The 11,755-nt window shown below is 36.4% G+C and overlaps 1 long non-coding RNA gene across 1 annotated transcript; it reads right to left on the bottom strand.

The window, feature by feature from the left end:
* Window positions 1-3,923: 3,923 nt before the first annotated feature.
* On the bottom strand, window positions 3,924-10,610 carry LOC309436763. Its single transcript, XR_014183409.1, has 3 exons — window positions 10,570-10,610; window positions 8,183-8,389; window positions 3,924-7,572 (listed from the first exon to the last, which is right to left on the bottom strand). It is a non-coding gene; the product is annotated as an uncharacterized lncRNA (long non-coding RNA).
* Between the last annotated feature and the right edge of the window lie 1,145 nt (window positions 10,611-11,755).

Genomic DNA, 11,755 nt, shown 5'->3' on the forward strand with positions numbered 1-11,755 from the left:
AAAACCCTGGAGATCCCCATATAAATACACTACTTTGAACAGCCTGGTTTGGAGGAAGAACTATTTCATGCTATAGAGTAGTGAACTTCCTTTGGTTCTCTCATACTTTTTTCACGTAATGTATGTGAAGATGATGGGAGGGTGGGATTCATCTGGCTAAATACAAAGTCTGTGTATGTTGACCTCTGACAGCCTAGGTTCACATGAGCTTGGGTTCTGAGTTTCTTTGTCTTCACAGTGTAGTCAATGCTGTGATTCTCTCATTCTGAGGTAGCAACCTAAAATATGCCGAGCTGTAAGTATTGAGATTAGAAAACTGCAGACTCTGAATGTTAGGTAAAATAAATGCCATCCTGGCTTTCAGTGCAGCAACCTTACACTATGCTGCACTATGAAAATCCAACACACATTGCAAAAGAAAAGAAGAAATAATTTGTAATATATATTAGTTTTAGTTGGGTATGTTTGCTATATGCTGAAACTTACAGAAAATGAACAATTATTAATTATTATTATTTATTTGTATCAAAAATATATTTTTGGCATGTTCCTTGCTTAAATAAATTTGAAATTATGAACTTTTTAAAGAAAAGGAACTAAAAGAATAAACAAAATCTTTTGGTATTGGAGGAAGTTCAGAAAGGACTAACATGCATGATTGAGGAGTATAGAGAAATTGATTTATGAAGAAAGATTAAAGGAGCAAAGTATGTATACTGTAGGTTAACTAAGTGGTGCATAAGAAGGAACATGATAACTGTCTTCAAATATTTGATGCATGTAAGCACCAAGAATAGAAAGGAAATGAATATGTAGGTAAATTTCAATGGTGGAAATATTCTGACATTAAAGTCAGATATTGTCTTATTTGGTGTTGCTAGGGATGACCTATATGCTGCAAGAGAACTGAAGCCAAAAGGTAAAATTTATGCATTTTAGGAAGTGTGAAGCCAAAAGGATCTCTCAGAAATTATTAAAAAGCACCATAGGTTTTAATACTGAATGATAAGAGCTATGTAAACTTTTGAAGCACCATATGAAATTCTATAGAGCAATACACCACACTAATCATTAAATTGATGAGACCTTCTAGTTTTTGTGATTTTTTTTCTCTTCCCATAAGAAAACAGAACATACCGTTATGGCAGATCCTGGCAGGTGAAGTGATCAACTTGTTCACCTAAGACAAACTAGTTCCTTTTTATTTATAAGTTGTATGCTTTGCAAGCATTTAAGTGACTGCTGGCCACAGAAAAAAGTTTATTCATGAACTGCTGCATGTCTCGACAAATTATACAGCTTTTAATAATTAAGCAAAAGGAAGCTCTATATATAAAAAAAAAAGTTGCTCTCATGTAGAAACATATATTACGTGTTCCAACACTGTGCATAGACTCCACTGATATGGCCATGAGTGGTATTTCTGTTGCCCAACAAACTGTGCTGGTGAACTACCAGGAAATTACATGGCTGGGGGAAAGGGTTCACATAGAGTTTGGGTAGATAGAAATCGAACTGGGATAAAAGAGTAGCTGTAGGACCATGCACCTAGATTTACTGGAGGGAAGAAAAAGAATCTATGTTCACGGTGGTGTGTGTGCTTTTGCTTTCTGAGACACGATGGTGGCTGTACAGCTTTGTAGAGCCCAAAATCTCCACTTTGCCATAGGATATATCTAGTCTTGTGGTAGAAATTTGTTTCAAAGAGTCAGCTGAAGAGTTCTTTTTCTTTAGTTATTTGTATAGTTTGTCAGAACAGAATTCAGATATCGCCAATCATCTTGAAATCTGACTAGTTTATAGCTTGTGTTCTGAACCTATCTATCCTTTTGATCTTTTTGCCTTAAGAATGCAACTGCATGAGAAATACATTAACGAACTTTAAAGCAAAAGATACATGTCAGAAAGTCTTTCTGAAAAAATAAAGTATAATTCAAATTCAGGAAGAGAAAGAGTGCATTTTTTGGAACTGAAACAGACTGAGTTGTAGTTGTGTTCATTTAGTATAGAATTTAATTGTCTAATTGCTTACTACTTCATAAGCAATGCAGAAACAACATCGAATGTGGAAGACATATCTGCATACTCTTACATTTCACAAAACAACAACACGTTATGGTCAATAAATCTACTTAACTAAAACAGAGCACAGCAAAGTTTAAAGTGCCCCATTGAAATTGTGACTTCAAAACCTTGCATTCACTGGCTGCCTGATCATATAAGAACAATTAACTTCCCTGTTTAATCTGAAGCTTTTCTGGGGCATGTGATATTCTGTTATAGGCAGGTGCCACTACCTGACATAAGTGTACTGGGGAACCTGATGATAAGTGAGGTGGCTTGCTTACAGAGGCCTTCTTATAAGCGGGCTTATAAGAAAGATGGAGAAAGACTATTTACCAGGGCCTGTACTGACAGAACAAGGAGCAATGTTTTTAAAGAGGGTAGATTTAGAGTGGATATAAGGAGGACATTTTTTACAGAGGGACTGGTGAGACACTGGAACAAGTTGCCCAGAGAATTTGTGGATGCCCTATCATGGCAAGTATTTAAAGTCAGATTGGACAGGGCTTTGAGCAACTAGTTCTAGTGAAAGATGTTTCTACCCATGGCAGTGGGGTTGTCCTAAATGATCTTTGAAGGTCTTTTCCAACCCAAGCCATATAATGATTGTGCTCCAATAACGTTGGGAACATTTCAGAAACACTATATGTGTGTGTATATATATATATATATATATATATATATTTTTTTTTTTCCACATTTGCTTTGATCCTGGACATTTAAATCTCTCATTTCTACTGAAACACACCTTATCTGCAGGGTTCCAGCCTAGCCTATGTAGCTGGGCAGGTGTTATGCACTCTAGCTGCAGAAGTGACTAAGATTCATGGAGGAGGATTAATGAAAGAAAAAAGGGAAACTGTATGGAGCAAACTGTTTTCTGGCCTTTGTGTTTGCCCCTCAAAACTTTTATGTCTATCTTTCATTAAATGGTAGAACTAGGAATAATTCTACGTAGCATTGTCATGATCTCAACTTTGTCAGTTTTACAAAAAGCTTGAACAGCTGAATGCCCCTAATGATCTGTGGATCATAACTGGATTGGAACAGCCACAGTTTTCAGCTGTGACACTGAGGGTCTAAACTCCACAGAGTGACATCATTTGAGTTTCACTATTGTGAGTTAGAGATAGATACCTCTGCAATGTTTGTGTTTTCTTTGAGTGAGTGCCCATAGATACTTAAGCTGTCATATGATTTCCATAACAAATATCCAATCTTGCATTTGTATTCTACTTCATGGGCTAGATGTCTGAAATCTAGGCAGATATTGCATTGCCTGGGTCTCTGAGCACCTTGGACCCTTTCTGGATCTTCCTGTGAGTAATAAGGTCCCTTGTACTCAGAAAGAGCTCAGCACTTCTACTGGAGCTGTCTTGTCCTTTGTCCTTCTAAGATCTTGGAGTTCATTGACGTTTACCATGTAATTCTTAAAAGCTGAATCTGGATGCTCAGTCTCATAAATGGAATATGGCTAAAGATTAAAAATATGCTTAAATCATAAAGCTTTCAGGAGCTGAAATCTAGGGACTTCATTCAGTTCCAACTTTAATGCTGAAGTAGAAGTCAGCAGCAGCAGGGCTTGTGTTCCAGATCTCAGACTAAAAATGTGGTCTTGGCACTTAGACCAATGCCATTTGTATATATATAAACAAAGAAAATATTGATACAAAATAATTATGAATACATAAACCTAGGACTCTAGGAAGCCGTATTTATAGGCATTTTTCAGTTTATAACCACACTTTTAAGAATTTCCTGTCTTTTGTTTTAGCCAGACACATGGGACTGTTTCAATGCAGTTTTATTTGTATGTTCTGTTTCCGCCACATTTTTGTTTGAGCAGAAGAGGATGGGGATACAAAAGCAGTCTCCAAGTAAGGTTTACAAAGTTTATGATGCTAGGCCATGGCAATTCCCCTCTGTACACTTAAGGCAATCATAAAAATGCATACACCATATTTTGAAATGTTATTGTGACTTACTATGTAAACAGATGATGATAAAATATTATGAGTCATTATTCAAACACAATACATCATAGTTGTTTCTTTGGAGGCACTATGCCTTTCTGTCACAGGCTTTATTTACAGGATTCATTGTAAAAACTTCACAAAGATATTTACTGTGTCTTCGCATCATCACATCTCAAAAATAATGATCTCAGCCTCTGATCATGTAAACTCTGAAACAAAAAAAAAAGTCCTATTGTCTTCTTGTGTAAACAAGGTTTGTTTACAATGTTAGGTCTTCATCAATAAAACTTGTTTGTAGTATGCATTATGATTATACAGGTTTTCAGGCTATACGTATGAAATCAATGTCAATGCTGGTTCCAAAATGTTTAAACAAGATAATTTATTTGATCCAAAGTCTAGAATTACCACTTTGTTCTTGTATTCTGGTTAGAGAATAAGCTTACAGGTATCTTCTCTTGGGATTTTATTTTCTTCTCCCTGCAGTTACTGAATCCATAAGTGACCCTTGTAAGGGAAGAAAAGACTCCTAGCTGGATCCCAAGGGACTCCACTGGGTTATATCCCACTTTCAGAGTCCGTGGTTCTTGAGTAGGATTGATTGCCACAGATTAAATAAGATTCATTGCCAGTGATTGAACCCCAAATTTAGGTGTATGCCTCTAGAGTGTCTATATGTGGATTATTTCCCATTGTAGTCAAAGAGGAATCAGAGTTTGGGTGGGTTGTTGAAACAAAGGACCACTTGAAATGTCCTAGGTTACCTGCTTTGCCTCCAGCTGTCACACCACAAAATCTTAGAGGGAGTCCAATTTTCTTTCTGTCAGTTTTATGTGTGCTTCAAATGGCAATAGAAATGTAACTTTAGACGACAGTATCAACCTAATAGTTAACAAGAGTGTGTGGTGGGCAGAATCCTGGAGAAAAATAAGGCAAGAGATACATGTTTAGTCACCTTGGAAATGCAGGGATTGGCCAACACTGGGTCAGTAAGACAATTTTAGTTAAAGACATAAACATTAGGTACTTGTAGGTATCTCAGATGTCTAGGTAAGATGGACAGGATTTTGTTGCAGTCTTACTGATCTTAAAGATCCCTCCTGAGTTTCTATCTGATCCCATCAATGTTTAATTTTCTGCCATTTAAGTTCTCCAAAAGTGAGCTGGGCATGAACAGAACTGTCCAGGTCTGCATCCATTTAGAAGAGAGGATTGTGGTACCTCAACTTTTTTTCCAGTATATTTGCAATGAGATCTGTGCTGTAAGAGGACTCTCCAGGCCTCAATGCTTCATTTGCTATCATTGTCTCACTGAATAATTAAATCTGCACAGAGAAACAAAGGGGTTATTCTCTCAGAAACAGACTCAGTGATGTAATGATTTTTTTTTTTTTTTTTTGCAATTCACTAGGAGTGGGGAAAAGGAAAGGAAAAGCTCAGAGGCTCCACTTCTGCTTTCTGGAAAGAAAGGTCAGACACCAAGGGATAGATGAGCTCTTAAGTCTCCTCTGTGTGCCCAGCTTGTGGGCTCTAATGGAAACTTTAGGTGCTGAAACAGGACTTGGGAACATTGCTTGGGTTACAATTCTTAGCTTACTTTCTGGACAGAAATAATTAAGTCAGAGAAGAGCGAAGTTAGTGGTATTTCCCTGCCTTTTCTAGATCTCAGCTCATCGGCACTTGTGCCAGTGTTAATTTTGTGGGCCCAGAAGGAGTGGGCCTGCTTGTTCAAGCACAAGTGACACAAATACACTGAGTAACTTCTTGACTATGGGTGGCCAATGTCACACAAGGCGAGGGACCTTGCTGAGCTAGTCAGCCACTGGTCATGTAGAAATGTCAGAGCAGTATTATGGAATGGACCTTAGTGGGCTTCATAGAAGATAAATGAAAACCTCTTTTTTTTTTTTTTTTTTTTTTTAATTCAGAAAATGCCTAAACACAAACTAACGTCTTCATAAATATTTGAGGCTCACCTATTGCTTTTCCCAACTCTTTCCATTTCTCTGTATAAGTTTATAAATACCTTTTAGACCATTTGTACTGAAAACATCTCCATGTGGTTATCTTAATGCACTTACGGCAATGTGATCTTATGAACATTGTCAAGTTCGTCATCAGTTCTGCACTCCTGAAAGAAAAATCAGTATTTCTTTCTACAACAAAAAGGATGGTTCGGATTTTCATAGTTTGGGAATCTGAAAAATGTCAGCCAGTGAGGTGTGAAGACAGGAAATTGACAATTGACAAGTATCATAAGAGATAACAAAGAAAAACCAGGAAGGAATTCCTGGGTTCAGGACACATTTGTATTTATGTGCACTCCAACATTGTTTTGAGATTAACTTAGAACACCCAGCTATATGTTCAATTTAAATTGCAAGGAGTTGCTCATATTTTAACACAGGATGAAGAGGGAAATAATTTTCATTTTATACACATGTGTGCATACACAGATGCAGGAAAAGACATAAACTATTTCAGAAATGATATTTTCTTCTCAGTCCAATTAAGTGAGCTGAATGTGGTAACGTTGTGGTAGTTCTCAGGGCTCTAATTGCACATAAAAACTTCCAAATCATAACACGTGTGGTATTTCCACCCAAAACAAAAAGAGATTTATTAAAATGTGATGGGATTTCATGTAATATTGGCAGATAGCTTAGATGGCAACAATTTAACCCTTGCACCATGAAATTAAAGTTTACGTTTACTTGTTGCAGTTCTTCAGACCAACAGCAGACAGTTGTATTTTTTTTTTTTTTTTTAATGAGAGCAGGGAGATTCAATTACTTCAATTTAACCAGAAAAGCCTTTCCATTTCTTGATGATGAAGGCAATAATCCTGGCGCAGGTTTGCAGATCTTTGTGAGCCTACTTTCCATATTCTCCGCAGCTTTGCTTTAAGGCATCCAGCTTTCTGAAGGCCATGAACCACCATATAGATTCTTCCACAGATTCCAAGCAATGTGTGTAAATTCCAGATGCCCATAAATCATTTTTTTGAAAAGCAATTGTTCCGGCTGCTATAAACATTTGAAGTAAGTTGCCAAAATCTTCAGCATTGTGTCTTTTTCCACAGAATGTATACAAATTGTACTACTATTTCTTCTCACAAATTCTTCACTTTTGCAACAACTCCTGCTGTATTGTGTTACTGTCTATAGAACAAACACTAAAGAAGTGAGCCATAACTCACCAGACACAAACTACAAAAATACATTTGATTTATGTTGCCATGAGGTCTGATAGGACAGAATTACCAGGTTTTCATCCAGAAACATATTTTTTCCTGACAGTTGAGAGGAACTTGCAGCCTCAGGATAGCATTCTAGCTACGTATACATCTAACAAGGTACATAGAAGTAATTAAAATGAGCATCTTCTACACTTGGTCAGACCAGGCTCTAAAGGGACAGATGGAAGACCTCTTTAATTTCCTGACAGAGTGTTTTGATGAAGGTTGCTCTCAGGAAGGAGAAAACGAGGCTTAGACAGGTAATAAATGCATATGCACTGAAGACAAGGAAGACTGCAAATGCGAGAGAACTGTAATTAGGGTAAAATAGGAAATTAATTCTCTGTTAATATTATATCGTACACATGTTTTTGCTTAATTAGGGAGATTTTAAAAAGTATTTTCCCTGAATTTGGATATTTGTTTCTTTTAAGAAAGAATAAGCAATAGATGTGTCTTGATTTCACTGTCTCAGTATTATTGGGATGCTTTATCACAGCCCAGGAATATACCTTTCTTACTATCTAAGTGATACCTCTGAAACAGTAGATCTAGAGTTCAGTGCAGTGGAAATTATCCACATCTCTCTATGTTTTATAATCCTGCACTGATCTGAATTTAAGGGCTAGACACAATTCTCAGGGGTGGGAAGGAGGGGAGGAGAGAAAAAAATCCTCCTACAACCAACCTTTTTGTATTTACACTTCAAATGGAAAATACAGATGTTGCAGAAGTACACATCTGGGACATTGTTTCCATACTTTTGACAGAGACTAATTTTCACTGCTTTTTGGCTAAGTGGCTTAAAATCAACTTCTTCCCCCTGCCTGAAACTCTGAGAGTTTTTGAAATAAAATCATGTGAATACATTTGCTGATCTTGCAGACTACGCTGCTGTACTTACTTCCTTTCTCTTCTCCCCAGAAGCTTTGCAGGATTCTTGTCTGGGTTATAGGGTTTAGGTTATTTTCTTCTTTCACCACTGTTCCAATGCTCCATTTGCAAAGTGTTTAGATTATAGCAGACGCGAACTTCCTCTGTCTCAGAGCCAGCCATGAATCAGGCTGAGAGCTGGGACCACTGGCTGTCAGAGGACTCCGAAAAGCTGCAGCTTTAAAATAACAAGTGTTTGACAGCTCAGTTTACAAAGCAGCAGATTGTGGCTATATTGTACTACAGAGCTACATATGACATAATAACTAGGGACTTAAAGTTATTTAGTCTTTTTCCTCTTGCCATAATTTCCAATAAATAAATCTCTCTGGGACAGGAGGTCTGGTGAGTTGCACAATGCTTGCATTTTGCTCACCACAGCTTGTCCCCTCTTCTCTACTTTACAGAGTAAAAAATCCTCAGTGCATGGCAGTTCTGTAACATTTCCTGGTGAAAAAGACAGACTAAAGTAAAGATAAATACATACTTTTTTTTTTTTTTTTTTTTTTTAATTAGTCAAGGTATTCACTATAAATCTTCCTATCAAAATCTCTTTAGAAACTTCTTAATGGAGAGAGCTTAATATTGTCTAGTTGGAGCAGAACACAAGCAATTATTTTTCAGGTTTTAAATTATGCTTTTGAAAAAGAGCTGTGCACACATGATTCCTGTGAGTTTTATTTTTCAAAATTGGTGATCAGAGTTTGCATAAATGTGGATTTGTGTGCACTGAAAAAAAATGAAGTGAAGAAAATGTGACGACTGCAATGTTCTTTCTCCAGACATAAAATATGATGGAATGAATGGAAGAACAACTTTATATTAATGCGTTTCCTAAAAGTGAACTAACTGGTTTTGCTGCATTCCCTTTTCAATTTAAAAATGGTAAGAAATGCCAATATTTTTTTTACCTAATTTTCCTTTTACTAATATTTAGGCTTTCAAAGAAACCCAAGGGATATGCTTGCTCAGTTTTCATTAGACATTCAAATCCCTTTGCTTTTGAAATCCCGTGTCTAATTTCTACTTTTTTATTCTTTGAAGACTTGATTCTTCAGAGTCTCCTTACACTATATTTTACTGGAATCTTAAAATAGATATATTAAAGTTTTGGCATATATCTTACAGGTAAACTTGCAAGGGTCTATGCCTAAAGATATTTATACTTTAACGTTCTTTTTCTTCATCATCTTCTCTGGAAAACAGGACAGTGTGTATGACAGACTACATCCACAAAGGTTGCATTGCATAATACAGGCATGGATTAATTTTAACTTCAGCTATCTCCAGTTGAGTTCATCATCTTGGGCTCCATCTGTAGTCTATGAAGAGAAACAGGCCTTATTAGGGCATGGTTTCTCTGACCTATTTTAAGTGCGTACTTTAGGATGACATGAGTCACAGCCTGAACTCTACTGTCTATGCTGAATAGATCTCCATTGACTGTCAAGGGAAACCAGGATGATTAATTGTTTTGACATCGACACTGAGCCAGATTATTTCTACTCTTAAAGCTGAAGTGTCCATAAAGTCTATGAGACTCTTCAACCTTGAGCTGAGCATTTTCAGCTTCTCATTGCCACCAATATTGAAATGAAGGGCACAAAAGAACCACAGTGAAGCATATAGTTCAGGCCCAGTCTTGTAGCATTTGTGGGGTTGATACAGAGCAAGAAAACATGTCTTGGGGTTCTGATGGCTATGTATAAGATGAATGGGTTTATTGGCTGTCTACAAAGATAGTACTACAGGTGTGGTTTTCAGATTTGATAAATGCGGAAAATAACCTCATTATGTGAAGGCAAAGGTCTAACTTGGCTTGGGTTTCTGGCTTTAAGAAATTATTCAAACTTTAAAATCTTATCTGAGGATATGAGCTAAATATGTTTCAAGGGTAACACTGAGATGCCCTTTCTTTGACACTTTCAGATTCAAGTAATGCTTGATTAACTCAATGGCTTCTGCATAGCTATTAAAAAGTGCCCAACAACATTACTGCTATTGCAGGCTTATAGAGTAAGTCTGACTAACTAATTAGCACCAGCTATTTTTAAAAGTTATCTGGACATTTAAGAAATGCAGTACTTAATATGCTCTTGCAGTTTTATAGCCATATCATTAAATGTATTTAAGCATCCAACTTCCACTAAAATAGCTGATGTGATTTAGTGGCCTAAATACTTCTGCAGATCTAACCCCTGGACTCTCATCCTGCCTAAACTCACTGGAATTTTTCAGTTAGTACCTCTGAAAGTGATTTTAAGTGCTTGTGTACTAGATGGAAGTACTTAAGGTATTCAGTATAATCTGTCTATATCTGAATTTGCTTACCTGTATAAAGAAATAAATGATTCTTACCTGTATTTTTGAAGTCCAGTAAGGGTTATGATATACTCTGGAATGTTAATAGTAGATTTTCTGGCTCAGTAAGGTTGACACAAGAGTAAAAAGCCACACTAAAACCAAAAGGAACAAAACAGATTCTAACAGATCATTTTTTGCTTTTATGACTTATAATCATGTTATTTTTAGAATACTTTTTAAAGGTTTTCATTAAAAAAGAATTTGGATGAATAATTTTTATTGAGTCTGCTTAACAGTTTGTGTCTTACTGTGTCCAAGACCGACATTAATTTCTTTATAAATTTTTTTGTTTCTCTAGCTTTACATTTGGGAATGTGGTTTTAAAAATAATTCTTCCAATCCATTTGGAGAGAAACAATCTATAAATATACCTATGCACTCACAGGGTTTTAGTACTTGACAGTTTTATTAAAAACAACAAGTACACACAGTCTTAGCATTGTTTCTAAGATGTTACTTACCCTTGTCTGTGGAATATCAGCAAAGCAAAATGAGACATTGGGGTTTCAATTTGCCAAATGTGAGAGGTTATATAAACAATTTTTCCCATACAACATATTTATGAAGGAAATGTACTTCAAGAATAAGAAGTCAGAAAAACTGGCATATTTAGAAACAACTACAAGAAAAGATCATTTGTTGTGAACATTCAAGCTCATTCTGTTTCCTGCTTTTTTTCCCCAATCTTTCTCAAAAAAAATGATTGCTGCTTCTCACAATTTTTTTTACAGTTTTTTTGTACCTTTTGTATTGCTAGGCTTAACTTGGAAATGAAGAGAAACACAATTATTAGAATTTATTAAGTTGACCTTTTTCTTGACTAACTTGGGTCATCTAAAAATAAGGTTAATAGTTCAAACTAGTCATCTAGCTCTTCTTGTAGCTGGAGACAGGAACCTGGAGAAGAGCAGTGCAGCTTCCAGGTGTTTGATGCCACTGTAGAGGCAGGATCACCCAGCTTCTGAGTCAGCCTAGGTCAGAAGAGCCAAACCAGTCACTGACAAGTGAAAGTAAATACAATAACTCCTAGAGAACAAACCCCACTCAAAATCGTAATTCCACTGGATCTTCTACTGTGGTATTAGCCGCTGACCGTAACAGACATTGGATGCTTTCTCCCCTCCTCAGAATCTAAATCTTACATGGTTTATCCTTCCACAGTGGCCATCTTCCTGAACTG

This window comes from Streptopelia decaocto (assembly GCF_964273445.1).
Source record: "Streptopelia decaocto genome assembly, chromosome: 2".
Lineage (NCBI taxonomy): Eukaryota > Metazoa > Chordata > Aves > Columbiformes > Columbidae > Streptopelia > Streptopelia decaocto.